Raw genomic sequence first — 24,202 nt, 5'->3', positions numbered from 1 at the left:
TCAAGTGTCCCAGTAGGTATAGTCTTGGCATTCTGGGCTGGATAATTCTTATTGTGGAAGTTGTCCTGTGCATCGCGGAATGTCTAGAAGCATCCCTGGCCTTGACTCAGTAGATGCCAATAGTATTTCCCTCACTGTGACCAATGGTGTCCCTAGACATTGCCAGATATGCCTTGGACATAAAATCACCCTGGTTGGGAACCACTGAATTAGATGATATTAGATGATAAACAGTTTACAAGTTTCTGGGCTGGTGCGAGAGTCGGGGCTCTGCTATCTCCTGGCACCTAACCCTGTGTGTGGCATCGTGGCTAGCATTCAGTACAAGCTGAACGAGTGAGATGAAATACACAGTTCCTTTCAGCTATATCAGTTCTTTGGCAGCAAGAGAATCACCCATGTGACTGCCTCTACTTGGGTACCGTTTAACATTCCTGGATAGAAATGAACTAAAAATATCATCCGGCGTTATGAAAGAATAGGTCTGTCTGGCAGTTTAGCAACCTATAGTGACTATAATTATCAAGGAGGGCCCACTCAATTCTGACAGTGATCTCAGATTGTGTCCCCTGAAAGTTAACTCTGAATTTTATGATTATATGATTATAACAAAAAGTTTAATTGAGAAGAGTGATTCTAGATCTTGGAATGAGAATTGTACACAGTTTATTGTTCAGGTCGCAATAGATTGTATGTAACGTATGTAATACTTAAATTGCTTATTGTCTTTTGCCCTGTGTGATTATGGAAGTTGCTTCTTTATCAGTCCAGCCAGGGCTTTCTTTCTCTTCCCTTTATCTCCACTTAGCTACCTTTGGCATTCCACTCTGTCCGGTAAGGATCGAATTGATTACACAAGTAGATCAATTTGGAATGTGTTGCCATTAGAACAATATTAGTCTTTGGATCCATATCCAGATGTGGGATATCTTTCTGCTTATTTAGTTCTTTCATTTCTTTCAACAATGGTTTTTGGTTTTGCAATTCCTTTGTTACCTGTATTCCTAAGTGATACATTGACAATACTGTATATGGAATTGTTTTCTGCATTTTCATTTTTGAACTGTTTGTTGCTAGTCTGTTGAAATGTAATGGATTTTTGTATATTGATCTCATATCCTGCAAACTCACCGAGCTCATTTATTCATGCTAATAGGTTTTTAGTGATTTCTTACATACGGGAAAATTTTTTTAGTGGTTCCTTTCCTGAATTTCTTATGTGCAAGATTTTTGTATATGCACAATCATGTCATCTGCACATGGGCACAGTTTTACTTCTTCCTTTCCAGTGTTGCCCTCTCTTATTTTACATTTCTTGCCCAATTTCCCTAGCTGGAACCTCTAGTGCAATGTTGAAAAGAAGGGGTGAGACTGAACCTCCTTCTCTTGTTACCCATCTTAGGTGGAAAAGATTCAGTCTTTCCCTTTTAAGTAAGACCTTCCTGGTGATTTTTTGTTTGTTTGTTTGTGTCTGTGGTGGGTCTTTCTTTCTTTGTTTTTTTTATTTGTTTGTTTGTTTTGTCTTTTTGTTTTTGTTTTTGTTTTTATTTTGGTTTGGTTTCTTTTAGATCCTCTTATCAGCTTGAACTGTTCCTAGTTATTAAAATTTATCAGAAAGGGGTGTTGAAGTCTGTCAGATGCTTTTCTCTGTCTCTTCAGTTGATCATATGTTTTTTCTGCATTGTTCTGTTTATGTGGTGTCTTCTAATACTTGATTTCCAGATATTAAACCAGCCTTGTGTTCCTGGCATATAGTCTCCTTGCTCATGATATATAATCCTTTTAATATACGGCTGGATTCAACTTGCTAGGAATTTTCGATGATTTCTGCAGCTGTCTTCTTAAGAGAGATTGATCTGTAGATTATTCTTTTTCCTGTGATTTCCTTGCTTCCTTTTTGTATCAGGGTAATAGAGGCCTCATAAAAGTTGTTGGCAAGTGTTCATTTCTCCTTTATTTTCTGAAAGTGATTATGAAGAAATAATGATATCTTCTTTTTTTTATCACTACAGACCCTGTAGCCTTTAATAAATTAACAAGGGCATACATACTATGAACAACTGTATGCTAAAAAAATTAGACAACTTAGAAGAAATAGAATACTCAGCAATAGAAAAGAATAAGGTATTGATCTATATGCAGCAACTTGAATGGCTGTCCAGATAATTATGCTGAGTGAAAAAAGGTTCCATACTTTGTAATTCCATTTCTATAACAATTTGAAATAACAGTATTCAGAAATGCAGAGCTCAGCAGTTGCCAGGGAATGAGAATAGTGGGGAATGGATAGATATAATTCTAATAGTAAATCAGGAAGAACCCTTTGATGGTGGAATTCAGTTTTTTGACTGTTGGTGGAAGATATGTGAATCTACACATTTTTCTTGAAATGTTTGGTAGAATACACCAGTGTAGCTATCTGGTCCTGACCATTTCTTGATAGAAGTTGTGGGGTTTTTTTTAAGATTTTGTTTGTTTATTTGACAGACAGAGATCATAAGTAGGCAGAGAGGCAGGCAGAGGGGTGGGGGAGCAGACTCTCCGCTGAGCAGAGAGCCCGATGTGGGGCTCAATCCCAGGACCCTGGGATCATGACCTGAGCTGAAGGCAGCGGCTTAACCCACTGAGCCACCCAGGCGCCCCTTCATAGGAAGTTTTAAATGACTAATTCCATTTCTTTACTTGTTATAGGACCATGAAGGTTTTCTGTTTCTTCATGAGCCCATTTAAAAATTTTAATTTTTAAAGACTTTATTAATTTATTAGAGAGTGAGAGAGAGCACAGGAAGCAGGGAGGGCAGAGGGAGAAGCTGGAGCAGACTCCCCATGGAGCAGGGAGCACAACCCATGGCTTGATCCTAGGACCCCCATATCATGATCTGAACCGAAGTCAAACACTTACCCAGCTGAGCCACCCAGGTGCCCTCAGCCTGTTTTTTTCAAATGGGGTTTTACTGGAACACAGCCATGCTCATTCATTGACAGATTGTTTAGGGCTGCTTTGATACAACAATGGCAAAGTGGAATCCTTAGGACAGAGAATCTATAGCGTGTGAAGTCTAAAGCATTGACCATGTGGCCCCCTTATAGGGAAGCTTACTGGCCCCTCTTGTAGAGCATAAGTTTTCTCAGGAATGCAGCTGTTGCACAGTAGGAAATATGCTTATATTTAATGAACATCTCTTAGGTTGTACCATATTAAATTGTCATTTGTGTAAGTCAAAAAATGGTCAGATATTGGCACTTATGTATATGGTCCACGTAACATAACTGTCCAAGCATAGGAAAATGAATGGAGTATAGTCTGCGCCCTTAAGGAGCTACTGGGACATACACACACATACACAAGCACAGGCACACATGCTGCTGCTGTCCGTGAGTGTAGGAATTGTTAATCTAGAGGCACAAACTCGGTATTGCAGGAGCACAGAGTAATGTGCGCACAGTTCTTACCAATAAAGGTGAGGGAAAGGGACTAGAAGAAGCTTGGGAGACCTCCAGAGAAATGGCTGTTTCTGGCTGCTGGGCATTTGAGGTATACTTCATGGTACCTGTAGGATTTATATCAGGTAAAAAGAAGCATTTTCCAGTTTCCCTCAGGGGTGTGGGTGGGATTGACATTGAGGTATAAGAAACGTGCTACATTTCTTTCCTTCAGACGGAATTGGAATTCTTCCTGGAAAACAGTTGCTTAGAATTAGAAGACATTAAAGATCGAGTGAGCATGACTCCCTAATTTTTAGATAAAGGTTGGAGGCAAAGTGATTTCTTCAAGGTCTCCCTGCTGTTGACCAGTTATTTTATTGGCAGGTCTAGAGCCTATGTCTTCTAAGCCCCAACTCAAGGCGATGTCCTGATGGGACATCGCTCAGATGTACAGATGTACAAGATGTACAAGGCAACAGAGTCAGAGAAATCACCTTTTGGGAACACTGGTGGCAGACAGGCCAGGGTTTGAGTTCTGGCTCTGGCACTTACTGACTCTTACTCATCACAGGGTTTGTGAGCCGGAATTGCCTCCTACACAGACACCCCCTAGAGGAGAAGGTCAGAGAGCTCAGAGTCTGAAACCAGACTCTCTGAGTTTCATCCCAGCACCACTACTTACTAGCTCTGTGATTCTGGGCACATTACTTAACCTCTCTGTGCCAGTAATATAGAGATAATAATATAATAATACCTCACTGAGCTATAGAACTGAGTTTAGGATTAAATGCATTCATAAGGCACACAGAAAAAAAGCCTGGGACATGCTAAGTACTCTATGCTAACATTATTAGAAGAAAAACAGTGTACTGGGACATCTCAGTGGCTCAGTCGGTTAATAAGTGTGCTTCAGCTCAGGTCATGGTCCCAGTGTCCTAGGATCCAGCCCTGCCAAGGGTTCCTTGCTCGGCAGGGGGCCTGCTTCTCCCTCTGCTACCATTCCCCCTGCTTATGCTCTCTCAGTGTGTCTCTGTCTGACAAATAAATAAAATCTTTCAAAAAAGAAAAGAAAAGAAAAACAGTGTATCCTAGGACTGTTCTAAGAACCAAGGAGGGTAATTTAGGTGAACCTTTTTCCAAACCTGTAGAACAATACAAGTAGAAGGTATTTTTATTCTGTGTGTGAATTGAAAGACCAGCATCCTGGAGATTGAAGGTGATGACTGTCATTTCTTACAGCCGTACTGTTTACCAGGGACTTAACTTCTGTTATTTAAGCATCACAAGACCCAGAGATGGTTTTTAGTTTTGGCTGACAATTGTGACTGTGTAGCAAAGTCTAGGAGGGCAGTGACAGCAGACTCTGGGGCCAGGCTGTCTGGGTCTGAATCCTTGCTCCGCCTCCTCCTGGCTGTGTGAACCCAGCTGTGCTGCTTACAGCCTGTGCCTCGGGTTTCCAGTCTGTAAATGAGGACGATGAAAATAGTGTCTGCCTCACAGGTGGTTCTGAGGATCAAATGAGATCGTTTTGTGGAGCGCTTAGGACAGTGTTTGGTGTATGGTATTTGTTTAAGGAAGAATGAAAGCAGGAAGGGAGGGAAGGAGAAGAAAAGAAAAGGAGCAAAGAACACGGGGAAGGAATGGAGAAAGGGAGGGAGGGAAGGCGGAAGGGAGGGAGGGAGAGGGAAGCCAGGACCAGTGAGATGATGCAGGGTGTTGACAAGCACATGACTCATACATGTGGGAGCTGAGATGTGTAAGCAGGTCTTTGGGGGTCCTCTCCAACTCCTGTGCCCCTTCTGCTCACCCAGACTTAGTTCTGAGAGGCCCAGAGAGGAGCCGTCTTGTTCCAAATGGATGAGTGATGAGGGAAAGTACGAGCCGTGAGGTGATGTCCAGCCAGGGTCTCTGAGGCCTCTGGCTAGACGGGTCCTTCCTCTGCTGCGTTCCTTGCCAAGGACTTGCCGTGCTGGAGCTCAAGCCTCCATCTTTTCACTCTTCATTCGGCAATGCCTGGGGACTTTGGGCAGGGGCTCAGGGCCCAGACCTGGGAATGGCAGACCATGGGCAAAGGCTGGAATTCCTCCTTCCGTGACATCTCATTTTCCAGCCTTTAGCAGCTCGCTCTCAGCGGGTGAGGGTCCGGCGGGGCACTGTGTGTCCAGATCGGGTACCGAAGTCCTCACCTGTGTTTCCTTCTCCTTACGTCCCTGTCTCCTTGTCTTTGTACCTTATCTCCTTAGTGACTAAGGAAAAGACCACACTACCCATTAAGCTATGAAGGTCACTTCAACTTTCAATTTCAGACTCACGAGAGGAATCTGCCAGTCCCTTTGAGACCTAGATTTCAACACATATCAGTCTTATGGACATATGAAAAAGAAGATGTAAGCAAAAGAAATTCTTGAGAGTAGTCCTCAAACCTTTTCACATTCAAAGTGTAATGCCTCTGAATCCATTTTCAACTCTGAGTCGTCTGTGGTGGGCAGTGTCTGCTTTATCCACGCAGTGTAGCCTCTGTGCTGTTCAGTGGTGGTGAGGTGGCATTTCCCAGAAGAGTCCTCCCAGCAGTGTCCCTGGGGTTTTCTTTTAAGAAAATTCTATAGGGCAGGGAGCCTGGGCGGCTCCATGGGTTGGGTGTTTGCCTTGGCTTGTGTTATGATCCCAGGGTGATGGGTTGGGCCCCGCATCTGGCTCCCCTGCTCCTCTGGGACCTACCTCTCCCTCTCTCTCTGCCTTTAACTCACCCTGCTTGCTCACCTGTTTCAGTGAATTAAATAAATGAAATATTACATTAAAAAAAGGAAAGACAATTCTTGCTCAGTCACTGAAGCATCTGCCTTTGGTTCAGGTCATAATCTCAGAGTCCTGGGATCGAGCCCCACATGAGGCTCTCATCTCAGCAGGGAGTCAACTTCACCCTCTCACTCTCCCTCTTTGCTTTCGCTCTCTCTCTCTCAAGTAAATAAACAAGTACAATCTTTTTTTTTTTTCCTAAGAAAATCCTGCAAATTTTGCTGCTGACATTTTCTTGATCTTATCAGGATGTTGCAGTAAAATGTTTTCACATAAGAACTAACATTCATTGTCCTCCCTCGGTGGTCCTCAGTGGTTTGTTGACAGAAAGGTCAGGGAGTTCTGAGTGTCCAGTCATGCCACCTGGAGTAAGAACCAAATTTGGCCATGCACAGGAAATGATACCAAGGTCTTGAATGTCATTGACCAAAAGCTATGCGATGATACCAGCATTAATGAGATGCCTCGTAATATCAGAGATGTTATAAGGCAGGAAAAGATGCCTTAGGGAATCCTGAGTCTAGGAAGGTGGGCAGGTTCTGTGAGACGTTGGGATGTGAGACCAGCTCCCTCCCAAACTTTGGGGTGTCAGGATCTCTGTGGATTGTTAAGGTGCACCCACAAGAAGTATTCTTAGACACTGGGCTTCACATTCTTTGGGGCTCCCATGGCCAAGCAGGACCCATCAGAGTAGACCTGCCTGCCTTCAGAAAGCAAAACGGCTCCCAGAGTATTCTGCTCTAACTTTGAGGCCTTTTGCTCGTCCTGGAGAGTGAGAGTGATAATGGCCGGAATCGAGTATTCCTGCCTGGCTGATGGAGTAAGGCTGGGATTCAAATTTGATATAGAGAAGATAAATGTGACAGTTTTTGTCAACTCTCTTTAGAATAAGAATAAATTCATATATGTTACTTGTCTGTTATATATGTAAAATAAGTTTTTTTTTATTAATTGAATATCTTTCTGGATGGAAATAACCCTTGAGCCGAGCCTCGGTTTCCCCAGAACATCTCTCTGTGGCTTCATTGGGCCTTATGTGGTATTTTTCAGTGGGTCACTAGAGGCATCTGGGCCCGCAGAAATTGTGAACGTTGCAGATGGCTTGTGCAGTTGGCTCCTCCAGCTGTGAGTGGTGCTCCCTTGGTCACTATGACAGCCCCAGGCGCTTCCCACATTTCCAAAGGGCCCCTGTCAGGCGAAGTGCCCTGTCTGGTGGAGAACCACTAGGGTAACGGGCTACAGCCATGGCATTGCTGAGTGATGGGAGCAACTCATTTGGCCTCTCTAGGTTGACATTTCGCTCATCATTGCCGCTATGATAATTCAAAGATAAACTCTTAACAGGGACAGCAAGAAAGTATTTGAAACAAAGGAATCACAAAAAAACTAACTGTATAGAAACATTATACTCTGTGAGGGCGAGCGTTGGGGAAATCAAATATGCATTATTGTTAGTGCCGCAAAGGTTATTCTTAGAATTGCTAATGCAAGAAATCCCAAACAAGTGCTGCTTATCTGGCCCTCAAGAATTTTGGCACAGGTTTCTTCCAGAGGGACATTTTTTCTTATGTCATTCTCTATCAGGGAAGTAGTTGAGTAGAAAGAACACCAAACTGAGAAGAATGTGGATCTCCTAGGGAGACTGGGAGACTCTTTTGCCCCCCCAAACCCTCCCTCCCCCACTGCCTTCTCAGGCCTCAGCTCTGTTCTTTCTGTCTCTGGGTCCCTGTTTCCCCGTGTGGGGATCTGAGCATCTCGGTGTCCATCTCTCTTTCAGTGCCCCTGCTCTGTGTGTCTTTCTTTGCTGCCATTTCCCACCAGCGCACAGGAGAAGAATGAGGCACAAACAAGTCAGCTGTAAGAGGGGGGCAGCAGGTCCACAACAGTTGAAAGGACTGTCGGCTTGAAGAACTCCCTAGTCCCTAGTTCCGTGTTTATGAGCTAGAACAACGAACAAATGAGAAGAAGAAGGTTATATATTAGTCATAGGTCTTGTAGGTAAGCAAGAAGGAGTATGAGTCATATGTTGATCACAAGACTTACAGGTAAACAGAAGAGTAGGGGGTCCCTGACCAAGCAGCAGGGAATTTGTAGTTGAGCAAGTGCACTTACAGGGACTATTCTAACAGGAGGCTTTCTCTGGGGCAGGCGAGGCAACGAAAAAGGGAAGCCGGCCATGTCCTACCCTGAGTGGGTAGAGCACCCCCAGCTGCTCAGCTTCAAGGACCTGTATCATCCTTTCACCAGAGGCCTGCTGCTAGGACGTGTTTTTCTCACGGTCATCATTAAGCATGCTTGCGTGACCAGTACAGTTTCTCATCACTTCTATTTTAAGCACTTTATTATTCTCAGGGACAGTTATATTACATTCCCCCTTTTTGTTTATGTAGAAGTAGAAGTCGTTTCTGCTTGCAACTTCTTGATCCATTAGTTGTTGGAAGGATTTACATGTCCATGTGAGGACTAAGCATTAAAAGATAATAGCAGTAAAAAGAATACTCATTCCACCTAGGATGCAAAGCATCTTAGGTTTGATCCAAGCAAAAGGGTTTAGATCATACAGAATATCATTAATCCTTTCATGCAAAACTCACTCCTGGAACTGACTGTGATGATGTGCGAGGATGCCTTGAATAGTTATTTTTTTTTTAATTTATTTATTTTCAGCATAACAGTATCATTATTTTTTCACCACACCCAGTGCTCCATGCAATCCGTGCCCTCTATAATACCCACCACCTGGTACCCCGACCTCCCACCCACCCTCCACTTCAAACCCCTCAGATTGTTTTTCAGAGTCCGTAGTCTCTCATGATTCACCTCCCCTTCCAATTTACCCCAACCCCCTTCTCTCTAACTCCCCATGTCCTCCATGCTTTTTGTTATGCTCCACAAATAAGTGAAACCATATGATAACTGACTCTCTCTGCTTGACTGATTTCACTCAGCATCATCTCTTCCAGTCCCGTCCATGTTGCTACAAAAGTTGGGTATTCGTCCTTTCTGATGGAGCCATACTCCATTGTGTATATGGACCACATCTTCCTTATCCATTCATCTGTTGAAGGACATCTTGGTTCTTTCCACAGTTTGGTGACTGTGGCCATTGCTGCTATAAACATTGGGGTACACATGGCCCTTCTTTTCACTCCATTTGTATCTTTGGGGTAAATACCCAGGCGTGCAATGGCTGGGTCATAGGGAAGCTCTATTTTTAATTTCTTGAGGAATCTCCACACTGTTCTCCAAAGAGGCTGCAGCAACTTGCATTCCCACCAACAGTGTAAGAGGGTTCCCCTTTCTCCACATCCCCACCAACACATGTTGTTTCCTGTCTTGCTAATTTTGGCCATTCTAACTGGTGTAAGGTGATATCTCAATGTAGTTTTAATTTGAATCTCCCTGATGGCTAGTGATGATGAACATTTTTTCATGTGTCTGATAGCCATTTGTATGTCTTTATTGGAGAAGTGTCTGTCCATATCTTCTGCCCATTTTTGGATATGACTGTCTGTTTTGTGTGTGTTGAGTTTGAGGAGTTCATTATAGATCCTGGATATCAACCTTTTGTCTGTACTGTCATTTGCAAACATCTTCTCCCATTCCATGGGTTGCCTCTTTGTTTTCTTGACTGTTTCCTTTGCTGTGCAGAAGCTTTTGATTTTGATGAAGTCCCAAAAGTTCATCATCGCTTTTGTTTCCTTTGCCTTTGGAGACATATCTTGAAAGAAGTTGCTGTGGCTGATATCAAAGAGATTACTGCCTATGTTCTCCTCTAGGATTCTGATGGATTCCTGTCTCACTTTGAGGTCTTTTGTCCATTTTGAGTTTATCTTTGTGTACGGTGTAAGAGAATGGTCGAGTTTCATTCTTCTACATATAGCTGCCCAGTTTTCCCAGCACCATTTATTGAAGAGACTGTCTTTTTTCCACTGTATATTTATTCCTGTTTTGTCGAAGATTAATTGACCATAGAGTTGAGGGTCCATATCTGGGCTCTCTACTCTGTTCCACTGGTCTGTGTCTGTTTTCATGCCAGTACCATGCTGTCTTGGTGATCACAGCTTTGTAGTAAAGCTTGAAATCAGGTAACGTGATGCCCCCAGTTTTATTTTTGTTTTTCAACATTTCCTTAGTGATTCAGGGTCTCTTCTGATTCCATACAAATTTTAGGATTATTTGCTCCAGCTCTTTGAAGAATACCGGTGGAATTTTGATCAGAATAGCATTAAAAGTATAGATTGCTCTAGGCAATGTAGACATTTTAACAATGTTTATTCTTCTGATCCAAGAGCATGGAATGGTCTTCCATCTTTTTGTGTCTTCTTCAATTTCTTTCATGAGTGTTCTGTAGTTCCTCGAATACAGATCCTTTACCTCTTTGGTTAGGTTTATTCCCAGGTATCTTATGGTTCTTGGTGCTATAGTAAATGGAATTGATTCTCTAATTTCCCTTTCTGTATTTTCATTGTTAGTGTATAAGAAAGCCACTGATTTCTGTACATTGACTTGGTATCCTGCCACGTTGCTGAATTGCTGTATGAGTTCTAGTAGTTTGGGGGTGGAGTCTTTTGGGTTTTCCATATAAAGAATCATGTCATCTGCAAAGAGAGAGAGTTTGACTTCTTCATTACCAATTTGGATACCTTTTATTTCTCTTTGTTGTCTGATTGCTGTTGCTAGGACTTCTAATACTATGTTGAACAAGAGTGGTGAGAGTGGGCATCTTTGCCGTGTTCCTGATCTCAACGGGAAGGACGCAAGCTTTTTCCCATTGAGGATGATATTTGCTGTGGGTCTTTCATAGATAGATTTGATGAAGTTCAGAAATGTTCCCTCTATCCCTATACTTTGAAGCCTTGAATAGTTATCTTGAAGCTGTTTAATATCCCAAAGTTAAATGATCTCCATAATGACTAGTAATATGAGGGTGAGCCTTGTTTCACAATATTTCTGATTCATTACAGGCGTAGGGAGTAACACTGAAGGAAGGAACTTTCCAATCACAAAAGGGGAGCCTAAGCTTTATATTTTAAAGGTCATCTATATGTATATATATCACAGCTGATTCTAAGTTACAGACTCTTTCATTTAATCTTTGATCTATGACTGTTTATTGATTCCAAGTTTTGCTAGCATTCTCATGCCATTTTTTGCACAAATTGAGCGGTTTGTACAGTCTAATGCAAGGCCATTCCAGCAGTCGTAGCCATAGCAGTAATGGCTATTTATTCCTAAAATAGGTGCTATAAGCAGCCCAAGAAATCTTTTTGTTCTGTGGACCCTGTCCTTCAAAACTGTTAAAAGTTGGGGCACCTGGGTGGTTCAGTCATTGGGCATCTGCCTTTGGCTCATGTCATGATCCCACCACGGTCCTGGGATCAAGCCCTGCCTTAGGCTCCCTGCTTGGCAGGAAGCTTGCTTCTCCCTCTCCCACTCCCCATGCTTGTGTTCCCTCTCTCGCTGTGTCTCTGTCAAATTAATAAAATCTTTAAAAGCAAAAACAAAAAACTGTTCAAAGTATTTGCATATCTGGAGTGCTTTCCCAAACATGGTGGTGTTTCATTGCCAACCAAATGCCTATTCTTCTAGCTATGAGAATAATAGAATTGTCTGTGTAAACGTTCTCATTCGTGCAGTTGACCATTTTACATTTGGGACACTTTATTTCTCTAGCGTTCTGATCAAAAGTCATTTCTCGAATAACAAAAACATAGGGATCTCTCATATGTGCCCTTACCCATTCTTCTCTCATCAGGGAAAGGTGAATGCATGATGATTGGACTGATAAATGTAAGAGCTATTCCAGACTCTTAGCTACGCGATTTAAAGTGGTGGTGACTTTCCATAAATTTTTTTGTCTTTTATGACCATCCCCAAAAGGGGATGGCCCCGAAAGTCCTTGCCCATGACAGGCCAGAGGTGCATTTCCCCAAGTAGAGGTTTGTGGTAAGGCAAGGTAATTAGAAACTGCCTTTTTAAGTTCCAATGAGAAGAGCAGTGTCTCCCAGTGCAAGTTGTGACTGCCATCCCCTTAGGGGACCAGTGACACACAATTCCATAGGAATCAATAAGGACACTTGGGTGAGAAGCTTGACAATCCTCCCACAAGGGGTGAATTCCCTTATGGGATCACATCTGTGTCAGTTTGTTTTTGGGGCTAGGGGGTACTGCTGTGCTATAGCTAGCACCCTGATATTCATTGGCGTGGAACGTTTTATTAGAAAGTAAATGTAACTGAACTGCAGTCAGACTATTATTTTTTTAAGAATTTTATTTATTTATTTGACAGAGAGAGATCACAAGTAGGCAGAGGCAGGCAGAGAGAGAGGGGGAAGAAAGCTCCCTACTAAGCAGAACGCCCAACATGGGGCTCGATCCCAGTATCCTGAGATCATGACCTGAGCCAAAAGCAGAGGCTCAACCCACTGAGCCACCCGGCACCTGAGGTCAAACTATTATTAACAGGAGAAGCCACCAACCATCTTTGATCATCAGGGATTAGCGAACTGGAGTTAGAACTGATAAATATTGGTCTATTTTGATATCCCATGGTAAGATTAATGTTTGTGCCCTCCTCTTGGGGCAATGATGGCAATCTGGGATCCAATATTCCAGGTACCCATTTTGAGGCATTCAAATAAATTGCTGTTGTATCTTCTCCCCACTCTGCTTGGACGGAGCAGGGGAGGATTAGGTATATACGCCCAATAAGTAAAGTTATCTATTTGTGCATAACATCCAGGAAGACTTATGGCTACCGTGATGAGGGCCGGCATAGTACATCAGATGTAGAAATAGCAGCAGTTTGCATATGCTGTAAAACATAAACTGTATATAAAGAATCAGGTAACAAATTAAATGCAGGAGAAACATCTTGAAATCACATAGTAACTGCCATTAATTGTGACTTCTGTGCTGAGACCAGTAGTAGATAGGATTTTTGAGGTAGGACCATAATAACAGGGTTTGCCTTTGACAGAGCCATCAGAACAGTGAGTAGGATCATCTGTTCCTGGATTTTTAGAGGTAATTTTAGGAAGCACAAAAGCAGTGTGCTTTAGAAATGAATAGGTAAAGAGGGGTCATGAGAGGATGAGCTTCCAGTAAAAGCACTGAGAGCAATTTGCCAATTTAAATTATTCTGGAATGCTGTTTCAGTTTGTATTTTATGTAAAGGCAGAACAATAACCTTTGTATCATATCCCTGTATTTGACAAGTTCCTGTTCTTCCCAACTGAATAATCCTCCCAATACAGTCTATATAGGTAGTGAGTGTTTTAACAGTATTATTTGGAACAAAAGCCCATTTTATGATTCTGGATAATCATAGATAATAAGCCAATGTAACAAGCTTATGACTGAGACATCAGCTCCAGTATCAGTGAGACCCGAAAATTCTTTTCCTTGTATTTTAACATGGCAGATCAGTTTATATAAATTTTCTCAATGAAATATGCCCCGGTTTTTCCAGTGCTCCCAAACCCAGTAGAGTTTCTTTCCATGTTTTTATTATTTTTTTTTTCAGTGTCCCAAGATTGTTTATGGACCACACCCAGTGCTCCATGCAATATGTGCCCTCCTTAATACCCACCACCAGGCTCTCCCAACCCCCTACCCCCCCTCCCTCCCAGTCCCTCAATTTGTTTCTCAGAGTCCACAGTCTCGCATGGTTCATCTCCCCCTCTGATTTCCCACAACTCACTTCTCCTGTCCTTCACCCAATGTCCTCCCTGTTATTCCTTATGCTCCACAAGTAAGTGAAACCATATGATGGACTCTCTGCTAAACGTATTTCACTCAGCATAATCTCCTCCAGTCCCATCCATGTTGATACAAAAGTTGGGTATTCATTCATCCTTTCTGATGGAGGCATAATACTCCATTGTATATATGTACCATATCTTCTTTATCCATTTGTCTTTTGAAGGGTATCTTGGATCTTTCCACAGTTTGGCAACTATGGTCATTGCTGCTGTGAACACTGGGGAGAAACATCTTGAAATCACATAGTAACTGCCATTAATTGTGACTTCTGTGCTGAGACCAGTAGTAGATAGGATTTTTTGAGGTAGGACCATAATAACAGGGTTTGGCCCTTCTTTTTCCTACCTCTGTATCTTTGGGGTAAATACCCAGTAGTGCAATTGCAGGGCCATAGGATAGCTCTGTTTTTAATTTCTTAAGGAATCTCCACACTGTTTTCCAAAGTGGCTGTACCAATTTGCATTCCCCCCAACCATATAAGAGAGTTCCCCTTTCTCCACATCCTCTCCAATGCTTGTTTACTGTCTTATTAATTTGGGCCATTCTAATTGGTGTAAGGTGGTATCTCAATGTAGTTTTGATCTGAATCTCCCTGATGGCTAATGATGATGAACATTTTTTCATATGTCTGTTAGCCATTTGCATGTCTTCTTTGTAGAAGTGTCTGTTCATGTCTTCTGCCCATTTTTTGATGTGATTATCTGTTTTTTTGAGTGTTGAGTTTGAGGAGTTCTTTATAGATCTTGGAGATCAGTCCTTTGTAGTGTCATTTGCGAATATATTTTCCCATTCCATGGGTCGCCTCTTTGTCTTTCCATGTTTTTAAATTGATCCTGGAAATAGGCTAAAAGTAGCAACTGGGCAGTGCAGTCCCCTTTTTGGAAACAGTATGGAGCTCAGTAGTTATTGTCACTGTAATTTCACTGGTGTAGTCTGAATCCATAATGCCGGTGTGGACTAATACTCCCTTTGAGGTGAGGCCAGATCGTCCCAAAAGTAACCCAGTCGTTCCCTTCAGTAAAGGGTCAAAAATTATTTGGAATTTTAGTGGGAAGCTAGGCAGGCATTTAGAGATGATCTTTGGGAATGGGGATATCTAATCCGGCACTACATAAATTTAAAATGGTACCTTTGTCTGAAAGCTGGGTGCTAAGGGAGAATTGGCCCCCCTTGTTTTGTGGAGCTGAAGGCTTGCCCCAAAGTAAGTTTCCCTGAAGGGGGGATTCATCGTTGTGGAATTTGGAATAACATTGATTGGCCCAGTGAATTCCTTCTTTACATTTAGGACAGAGACCTGGTGGCTCATGTCTTGCATTTCACAGGGAGAATTTTCCTTCTTGCCTATGTTGAGCTTTAGAATGCTGTGTCTGCCCACAGTTGAAATACTGTCCTTTAAATTTTCCTGTGGTCAGAGCAGCCATTGCTAGAGCTAACAAATCAGCTTTAGAGGTCTCTATTCCCACTCCTTGGCATAGCTTAATATGGTCTGTTAATGTTTCCTTGCCTTTAAAGGGTTCAATCAGCTTTTTACAATCAGCCTTGGCATTTTCATATGCCAGTAGCTGAAGAATTGTATCAGCAGCTTTGAGATTAATTTATCTTTTAATAGCTTCTTGTAACCCCACAATAAAATCAGTATAGGGTTCTTTAGGACCCTGTACCACCTTTTGAAAAGAAGAACACTTCTCTCCTTGGGATTCTGTTCTCTCCCAGGCTCTCAAACAACGCCAGAGCTGCTCAATAGCTTGATCACTCATTAGTACTTGATCTTGCACCCAGGCCCATGGCCCAACACCCATGAGCTGCTCCATGGAAACAGGAACATTATTAGCTGTGTTATGGGCAGCTGCTGTTTCTGCATGATCTTGCCACCATGTTAAACTGTAAAAACTCACTTGAGGATAAGACAGGTTTTGCTAGTAATAACCCATCAATCGGAATAGGTTGATTTTCTTCTCAGATGCCTTGAATGATTCCCGTTGTATATGGGGAACTAACTCCATAGTTTTGTACTGCCTGTTTTAATTCCTTGAATAACTTGAAGGGAAATGCCTCATAGATACCATGAGGGTTGTTGGGATCATGTCCTGGAGTGACATGATCTCTAACAATAACTTGGAAATTTAAATGTAAGGCATCTAAGTCTCCTGCTCACTTTGCTTCAGTGAGGCCTTTTTGAATGGCTGATGGCATGACTTTTCACCCTTTTCACTAAATGGTGCCTTCTCATAGGATGGTGGAGCCAATGGTGACGATGCCACTTGCCCTGGCACAGTAGCAATTCTTCCCTTCTTTTGTTCTGTTACTGGAGCGAGGGGGAGAAAATTCTTCCTTTTTATATTCCTTTATGATGACTTTAGTAATTTCTCTCCAGGAAAGCATGTTCAGGTTCCTCTTTTTTAGTTTCTCCTGAAACTCATTATTGCTTTCCAAATTAGGGCTTTATAAAGGCTCCAGGCTCTCTGCTTCTGGGAACTCAGACCTAGTGTGGTGATATCTCACACACACACACGCACACAACCTGCACACACATGTGCATACACAGGCACATGCACACACACCCTGCCCCTTTCAGCTTACTCATCAAGCAAAGGGAAATGAGGTCATGTGCTCTGGGTAACACTTAAGATGTTTCTGGGTCTAACTCCTTTTAGTTTATTAACCACATTGATTTTTTTTTTTTTGAACATGCTACTCAGATTTATTATTGACATATCAGGAGTCTGGAATTACAGTTCTAAAGCTTTGAGGGTTTTGATTGGTTCACCTGCTCTGTCACAGTGATCTTCTAACATGGATGGGTAGCAATTCTTTGTTTGAAAAGCCCTGTTTTAGACAACGGATCCTGTTTACTCTTTTAAAACTCTGTGGGTCAGTTTTCCTTGGACAATCTGGGCTTGTAGGTAATTTTGTCCCTTGGTGTGTTTCTGTGTTGAGTTGCTGCCTTGAGTCACCAACGGTATGTGCTTTTTTACAGGAGTCTGCGGATATGGAAACATGGACGAGGTGGGGGGACATGTTTGTACAGCAATAGCGCCGACTGCAGTCAAGGCAGCAGTAAGCTTTGTCAGTGGATATCAAGAGAAGATATGATATCTGTCTGCTTCTGTGAGCTCAGAACTGGGCTGGGTGACATCACACACACATACACACACACACCCTCCTGCTTTGAGCTTACTCATCAAGGAAATGGAAATGAGTTAATACACTTAGAATATCACTTAGGTTCCTTCAGGGTGTAAGTAACAGAAGACCAACTCCATTTGGTTTAATTTTTTTTTAAAGATTTTTATTTATTTATTTGATAGACAGAGATCACAAGCAGGCAGAAGGCAGGCAGAGAGAGAAGGGGAAGCAGGCTCCCCGCTGAGCAGAGAACCCGATGCGGGGCTCTATCCCAGGACCCTGAGATCATGGCCTGAGCTGAAGGCAGAGGCCTAAACCACTGAGCCACCCAGGCACCCCATTTATTTTTTTAAAAAGATTTATTTATTTGAGAGGGAGTAGGGGAGAGGGGCAGAAGGAGAGAGAATCCTGGAACAGCCCCCTCACTAAGAAGGAGCCTGATGCAGAGCTCCGTCCCAGGACCCCGAGATCATGACCTGGGCAGAAACTAAGTGTTGGCCTCTCAGATGATGAGCCTACCAGGTGCCCCTCCATTTGGTTTAAATGGTAAAGACATTTATTAACTCACAAGATACTCATTGAGAGGTAGAGCAGACTCCAGTGCCCACAGTGTCTTGGGATTTAAGCTCCTTCCACTACTTCTCGTTCCCATAAAGCTAGTTATACTTACAGTTGCTTTAATTGATATATTTCTGAACCCACAGTTATGTTTCCTGTAGGTGTGCATTCAGTGACTTCTTGCTCCTTGATCACTTTTAAAAAGTGAGTTAAACTTCATTCTCCTCCTCTTTTTTTTAAGGATTGTATTTATTTGACACAGAGAGAGATCCCAAGTAGGCAGAGAGGCAGGCAGAGAGAGGAGGAAGCAGGCTCCCCACTGAGCAGAGAGCCTGATGTGGGGCTCAATCCCAGAACCCTGAGATTATGACCTGAGCTGAAGGCAGAAGCTTAATCAACTGAGCCACCCAGGTGCCCTAAACTTCTTCCTCTTTTTAATAATAAATCATGGTTTTTCACTTCCATTCTCTCTAGTAAGAGGCCGACTTGTCACTTCAACATCATCACAGTGTTCTTTTGGAATGTGTAGCTTTTGTCAGGCAATGGATTTCATCTGTTCTGTCGTACCTTACAAATTCTGAATCTGCTTGTCTTTTGCTGAAAGGAGCTGAGCACTCCTCAGTACTCCTCTACTCCTGCTGGTGTTGAACATGGCCCACTTTCTGCTTCTGCTCCTGTAAGGGCTGAAGCAGTGCTCTCTTCCCCTGCTGCTGGTTGTCAATGATCTGTTGCTCTTTTATTTCCCTCTCAAGGTCATCTTTTAACTCATTGAGTTGAAAGACCTCACACTCTAGTTCTACAGTCTCGCCTAGGATTTTAGGTCAACCACAGGGACAGTGTGACTCTGTTGTTTCAGGTGCTCCAGGTCTTTGTTCACGGGAGGATTTTTGTCAGGCAACCAGGCTTTCATCTGTTCTATCACGTCTTGCAAATTCTGAATCTGCTCGTCTTTTACTGAGGGGAGCTGAGCATGTTTAACATTCATCTCCTGTCAGTAGGAAGATGAAGCCACCCAGGCACCCCAAGATCATATTTTAACTCCTTGAGTTGAAATACCTCACACTCGAGTTCAACAATCTCAACCAGGATTTTAGGGTCAACCCCAGGGACAGTGAGACTCTGTTGTCTTAGCCACTCCAGGTCTGCATTCACATGGGGATTTTTATCTGTCCCGAATGGGGGACACATATCTTTGTCCTCCGTGGATGGCTTTAAAATGTCATTGCTTCTTAAGGTTCCAGTCGATTTACCGAATTCCTCCTGAAACTCTGGCCTTTCTCTAAGCTCTTCAATGTACACCTCTTGCTCTCTGACGCATTGTGTCAATTGCTTCTGCTCCTCCAAAGCAGAGGACAGCAGTTTCTTCATTTCTTGATGGTCGGCATCCATCTGTTCCTCTTTTGGAGGTGTGGTATTTCCAGGTCTTTCTCTTGACCGAGTTGAATGAAATGCGCATGCTCTACCAGTGACCATTCTTTGAGACTTCACTCAGACTTGTTTGTCTCTTCCAACAGCTTCTTTTCGGCCCCACACAATTTTGCTAGTAACTCTCCTTTCCCTATTTGTAAAGCCCTCACAGCAATGTTGTTCTCCAGAGAATCTTCATTGTTCCACAGAATAGATTTTTCCAGCTGATGTCTTACATCTTGGAGCTCCAAAAGCAACTTTTGGTGTTTTGCTCTGCGATAAGAAGCAACATTGTTTAAACTGTCCTTCAGCTGCTGCATCTCTGCAAGTTGTTGCTTCAATCTTCTGAGCTCAGTTTCCCTTTCTTGAAAGAAATCATCTTTCACGTTCCCAGCGGAGTCTTGATTTTGCAGGTCTTCCACCTGTTTTTGATACTCAATTAGTTGCCCGCAAGGTCTCTCATTGACTTCTGCCAGTTTCTCCTGATGGGCATTCTGCAATAGCATCATGCCAAGCTGATGTCATCCAACCCCCTCATTCAGTGCTGTTCTGTCCCTGGTGCTCTTCAGTTTCCAGACTGTATTTGTGTCCCTGGGATGAAGTCCCTGTTTGGTCCCTGGGATGAAGACTGGGACAAGTTCTAGTATATCACTTTCTGCCTCCAGTGTTAGGATCTCATCTGGAGAGTCTGCTGATGTCTTGCTCTGTCCAATTGACATCAGCAAAGTCCATGTCATTGCCATGTAAAGTTCTTTCTTCAGCACATCTCTGGTGAAATTGAAGGTGTGGCCCAGGAAATTAGTCTCCTTGCCATCCACTCCCCCCAGGAAATGGCCTAGGCGAAAGCCCTGGCCACCAACCCAGAGAGAAATCCTTGCAGGTCATAAAACTGACCTGGCCCACTGTGGAAAAGCACCTAGCTTTTTCTTGTGGGAGCTTCAGTCCATTTGGTCCTTGTTCTGCCACAAACTGGACCCGTCTCCTTTCCTGTGAGTGAGCGTGGTTATACCTGTTCTTACTTGTTAAAAGAGCGGGTGAGAGATCAAATCAGGGAATAGCTATGAAAGGCCTTTGTGTCATATCACTATCACCCAGCCTTGCACATCTCCAAACTGTACTGTAGACTCTGTCACAATGACAATAAAATCTTTGTGATCGTCAATACGGCAGACACAGGGGCTCTGGGGCTCACAATCCCACTGGCAGGGTCTTTCACAGGTGCAGAGGACACGTCTACAAGGGTTTTTATCAAAAGCCCTGTTTGTAACAGCAAAGGATGAGAAGCCAGGGACCCATCCTTCACCAGGGCCCCGGTGACATCAAGTACATGGCTGACAGCGGCAACAGGCTGGGGACAGGGGCATGACACAGGCAGTCACTGCATTCCCTCCGAATATATTTTTAACATTTTGAACCAGAGGGGCACCTTCACAAATGAAACAATTCGGGAAGGAAGATGTCAAATGTTCATTTATCTTTAATCTCCAGAAGGTGGTCTCCATCCCAGCCCTAAATTTAGAACTTTACAATGACATTCTGTCTTTAGTAGAAATGCCTTTATCAGCTACCTGACAGAACGGACTTAAGGAAAATATTCTGAGAGAGACACAGAGACAAGCTATCCCTCAGTGAGGTCGGAAAGCATCCCTGCAGAGCCGCCCCAGGAGAAGAGCAAATGAGGACTCTGCTGCTCTTCTTCAGGGTCAGCGATTTATCTGTGGACTCATGGGAGAAATAGGGACTTTCACATTTTTTTTTTTTTTAATTTAAAGCTGATGCAACTAAAGTAAGTAGAATCTATTTAATGATTTAATGGTAGAATTAATGATTTACAAATAAAATGCCCTGTGGAGCACCTGGATTCCTCAGTCAGTTAAGCGTCTGCCTTTGGCTCAGGTCAAGGACTCAGTCGTGAGATCAAGCCCCACATCAGGCTTCCTGCTCAGCTGGGAGCCTGTTTTTCCGTCTTCCTCTGCCTCTTCCACTCATGCTCTCCCTCTGAATAAATAAACAAAATCTTTAAAGTGTCCCATGATTGGTACATAGGAAAGAAAGTATTTTACATCAGAACATCAGATCTTAATGTTCCTCTTTGAAATATGCTTTTTCATGGCCAAGTACAAACTACTTAGGACTCAGATAAAACTCAAAAGGCAAGATAATGATGAAATAATATTTTCAAATCATGAAACGGGGCTAATAAACGGGGCAAATAAGTAAATATAGGCCATTATCTCTTACCCTGTTTCCTTCATCTCTATCCTGTGTGGGTAAAAGCCTCTATGGTTATAAAATGGCCTCACAGACTCTCTGCTGAAGGGGAAGGCACCAGCAAATGTTGCTGAATAAATGGACTTGTTCGGCTCTGGGGTGGGGAGCTGGGGTAAAGGCGATGGGAAATAAAAGAGGGGGAAAGGAAAAAATCTGTGTTCTAAGTCCTATTGCTTACAGCATAACTATCTTAAGAACAAAATTTGAGTAGCATTTAGAAATGTACTGCAATGTGATACAGGAGTTCTTGGTCTATTGATTCTCCTAATAAATTGAGCTTGCAGTTTACAGGTTATCCTGCATTTTATGTTTCTAGGAAATCATTTTTATTGTGTGTTATAGAATATCATTCACAACAGACTGGATATTGAAACAAAAACTTAAAAGATGCTCACCACATTCTATTTGGCCTGCAGTGTGGAGATGCCAGCCCAGCAGAGGAAGAAGGCAGGCAGGCCGCTGACATGCTGCCTGGGGTACCCAGGTCCTGGGGCTCCAAGGTGGGTCCCTGCCTCTGGTTAGGAAAGCTGTCTCAGGAGCTCAGGAGGGAGGGTTCAGGCCTCTTAGGCCTGGCCCCATCTTCCTAAAGCCTGGTTCACCCTCAGCTCAAAATAAGGTGCATGTCCTTACTGTCAGGGACCACCACTTTAAACTTCCTTTGCATTTCTTACAGAATCTACCCACAGGCTCCATCTTTAGGGCCAGGATTCCCTACATGCCCAAGCACTTGGGGTCATCTGGCTAATTTCTCAATCTGGGTGAGATTGAGTCAACCCTCCCATCTCAAGTCCTTTCACTGCTTGCTAGAGGCTGCAGAGCTTAATAGTGTTACCATCATTTTACTAAGGTCAAGAAAGTACTCCCTTACATAACAGACAGTTCACAATAAAACATAAATGACTCAAACATATAAAATGATTTTGAACTCTACCCCCCAAATTAGAGGAATATAAAATAAAGATACCATTTTTCACATATCAGATTAACAACACTGAAAAGGCTCCTAATACACTGTGTTGGTGAGGATGTTGGGAAATGAGCACTTTCATATGCCACTGGAGAGAGTGAACACTGGAACTCTCTCTTGTGAAGAAATAATCCCTAAAACCTTGGGCCTCTGGGATGATGAGGGGACACTGAGCGGGAGGGGGTCACTTGTGCCTGTGAATATCGGTTGTCTTCCTCTCCCTCTCCTTAGCAGTCTTACAAAATGCTAGATGGAAGGATCCTGCCAGTATCCAAGGCTTACTACAGACTTGAAAGGGAGGAAAGGAGGCAGGTGAGGCGAGGTCAGTAGGTTCTGGCCCACTTCTCAGGAACCAGGTCAAGGAGGACCATCAGCTACCTCCAATGGTCAACAGAGGCACATTTTGTGCTCCATTACAAATCTCAGCAGACTCACCATCCATCTTGGTGCTCGCATACATGGCCCCTCATCCACCCCCTTCCCTACCCCAGCAGCCATTTTTCTCTCTTTGCTCATTTGCCTAACTCCTTTCCCAGGACTCTGCAGAGCACAGAATCTCACCTCATACCTTTCCTGGAAGACCTGCCACCATTTATTCCCTCACTGGCAAGAGCCAGACAACTCTGCTCAACCACAAGTTCTGTGTCCATAGAAAAGGAGATCCAGGATTGTTTGCTAATAATTTTTCCTAAAACTCATGAATGAGTAAGCCTTTCCCCCGGCTCTGTATTAGGTACCAGTCCTTCCACATCCCTTAAGCAGTTCATAGTGGGAAAACCAGGAACCAATAAACACAACAGCTACAACCTAGAAAATGCTGCAGTAGCCTAAACTCTGGTCTACACAACCTGCAAAATACTGTGGTAGCCTAAACTCTCCCCAGTCTACTGTACAAGAAACCAAAGTTTTAGTTTCAGGGAACTGAAGCCCAGATTAACACTGAAGGTCTTCTGGCAGCTGTGAGTGGACCCAGCCTCAGGATAAGGAGAAATAGCGGAAGCCTCAGGATAAGGATCCCTAGAAGCATGCCAAGTCATTGTGGGCCTGGAGCCTGCTCTGCCCTCATTGGATATCTTGTGAATTAATAAATGTCTTTAACATTTAAACCAAATGGAGGGGCACCTGGGTGGCTCAGTCTGCCATCCCTTCCTTTGATCTCAGGATCCTGGAATCGAGCCCCATGTCGGACACTGCTTATCAGAGTCTGCTTCAGGATTCTCTCTCCCTCTGGCCCTTCCCCCAATCCACATTCACTCTCTAAATAAATCTTTTTTTAAAATGTAATAAACTGAGAGGAGGAAGGCAAGATGGTGCACCGGTAGGGACCTCGTTTCATCTGCTCCCTTGAATTTAGCTAGATAACTATCAAATCATTCTGAACACCTATGAATTCAACCTGAGACATAAGGAAAGAATTGTTGGAATTCTACAGATAGAAAAGTGACCACTTTTTGCAATGTAGGAGGTGCCGAGAAATGAATCGGCAGGGATATGTGGGAAGATCCTCTGTGCAGAGAGGGAGCCTGTGTAAGCCGGCCACAGGAAAGTGAGGTATCCCTAAAGCATAAAATCAGAACCGTTAGAAATCTGCTCCAGTGAGAGCTGTCCTTGCCCAGGCGGTGAGGTGGGGCAGAATCCAAGGAGGGACAGTGTGGTCTCAGGACCCCTGGGGTCACAGAAGCATGGGGTGTCTAAGCCAGCAGAGTTCCCAGACATTGGAGTGGGGAAATTGGATAGGGTCGGGGAGCAGAGGAAGGGGGTCTTGATAAGGTTTGCCATAATCTGCAAACTGTGGCTAGGTTGGGCAGCAGCTGTTGTGTGGGGGCCCTGCATAGGACAGAAAGAGCAGTGACCTTCTGCCTTCTCCCAGGAGGATTGGGGCAG

General features: G+C 43.4%; 1 long non-coding RNA gene across 1 annotated transcript in view; it reads left to right on the top strand.

Moving 5' to 3' along the window:
• The window catches only part of LOC123386955, a 41,096-nt gene extending 23,767 nt beyond the window's left edge, over positions 1–17,329 (top strand). The window contains exon 4 of the long non-coding RNA XR_006604556.1: positions 16,967–17,329. This is a non-coding gene — a long non-coding RNA (uncharacterized LOC123386955). The remainder of the gene's footprint in view (positions 1–16,966) is intronic.
• Positions 17,330–24,202: the final 6,873 nt, after the last annotated feature.

The sequence above is a fragment of the Mustela putorius genome, unplaced genomic scaffold (genome assembly GCF_011764305.1).
Source record: "Mustela putorius furo isolate JIRA1106 unplaced genomic scaffold, ASM1176430v1.1 tig00004041_pilon_pilon_pilon, whole genome shotgun sequence".
Lineage (NCBI taxonomy): Eukaryota > Metazoa > Chordata > Mammalia > Carnivora > Mustelidae > Mustela > Mustela putorius.
The sequence above is the reverse complement of the archived record's forward strand: the minus strand, read 5'-3'. Positions and strand labels throughout refer to the sequence as shown.